This window comes from Schistocerca serialis, chromosome 4 (assembly GCF_023864345.2).
Source record: "Schistocerca serialis cubense isolate TAMUIC-IGC-003099 chromosome 4, iqSchSeri2.2, whole genome shotgun sequence".
NCBI classification, from domain to species: Eukaryota; Metazoa; Arthropoda; class Insecta; order Orthoptera; family Acrididae; genus Schistocerca; species Schistocerca serialis.
The window spans coordinates 724,729,245-724,730,166 of NC_064641.1; the positions used below are offsets into that span (position 1 = coordinate 724,729,245).

General features: G+C 50.0%; 1 non-coding gene across 1 annotated transcript; it reads right to left on the reverse strand.

The window, feature by feature from the left end:
- Positions 1 to 488: 488 nt before the first annotated feature.
- On the reverse strand, positions 489 to 563 carry Trnas-cga (transfer RNA serine (anticodon CGA)). Its single transcript has one exon. It is a non-coding gene; the product is annotated as a tRNA-Ser (tRNA).
- Between the last annotated feature and the right edge of the window lie 359 nt (positions 564 to 922).

The window sequence follows — 922 nt, forward strand, 5'->3', positions numbered from 1 at the left end:
GTGTGTGCGGCACCCGTCTGTGTGTGTGTGCGTGCACCCGTGTGTGTGTGTGTGTGTGTGTGTGTGTGTGTGTGTGTGTGTGTGTGTGTGTGTGTGCGGGTGAGTGAGTGTGCGCTCGTTATGTGCGCTTTTAAACGACGAACCTGGTGGATGGAGCCGAGTTCCGGGCGTCACAGAACTCATGTTCCCCACCGTCTGGTTCTTCTGTAGAGCGAAAGATTCTCCGGGAAAGCTCCTTCTGGTTTGGCGAAATGTCTTCGGCTAATTAAGGTACTGAGTTCGAAAAAATCATTAGCAAGTGCACAGCACAGTAAACGTTCAAGATAACACATATTATATCCGTAAAGGTTTCAGGCTGTCGTGAGTAATTTTGGCTTGGCCTTATGATCTACATCAAAATTAATAAAAAAATTGGCAACTCTGAATGAGATTTTCACTCTGCAGCGGAGTGTGCGCTGATATGAAACTCCCTGGCAGATTAACACTGTGTGCCGGACCGAGATTCGAACTCGGGACCTTTGCCTTTCGCGGGCAACTGCTCTACCAACTGAGCTACCCAAGCACGATTCACGCCCCGTCCTCACAGCTCTACTTCTGCCAGTATCTCATCTCCTCTTAATCTGCCATGAAGTTTCATATCAGCGCACACTCCGCTGCAGAGTGAAAATCTCATTCTGGAAACATCCCCCAGGCTGTGGCTAAGCCATGTCTCCGCAATATCCTATTTTTCTGGAGTGCTAGGTCTGCTTGGTTCGCAGGAGAGCTTCTGTAAAGTTTGGAAGGTAGGAGATGAGATACTGGCAGAAGTAGAGCCGTGAGGACGGGGTGTGAGTCCTTGGGTAGCTCGGTTGGTAGAGCACTTGCCCGCGAAACGCAAAGGTCCCGAGTTCGAGTCTCGGTCCGGCACACAGTTTTAATTTGC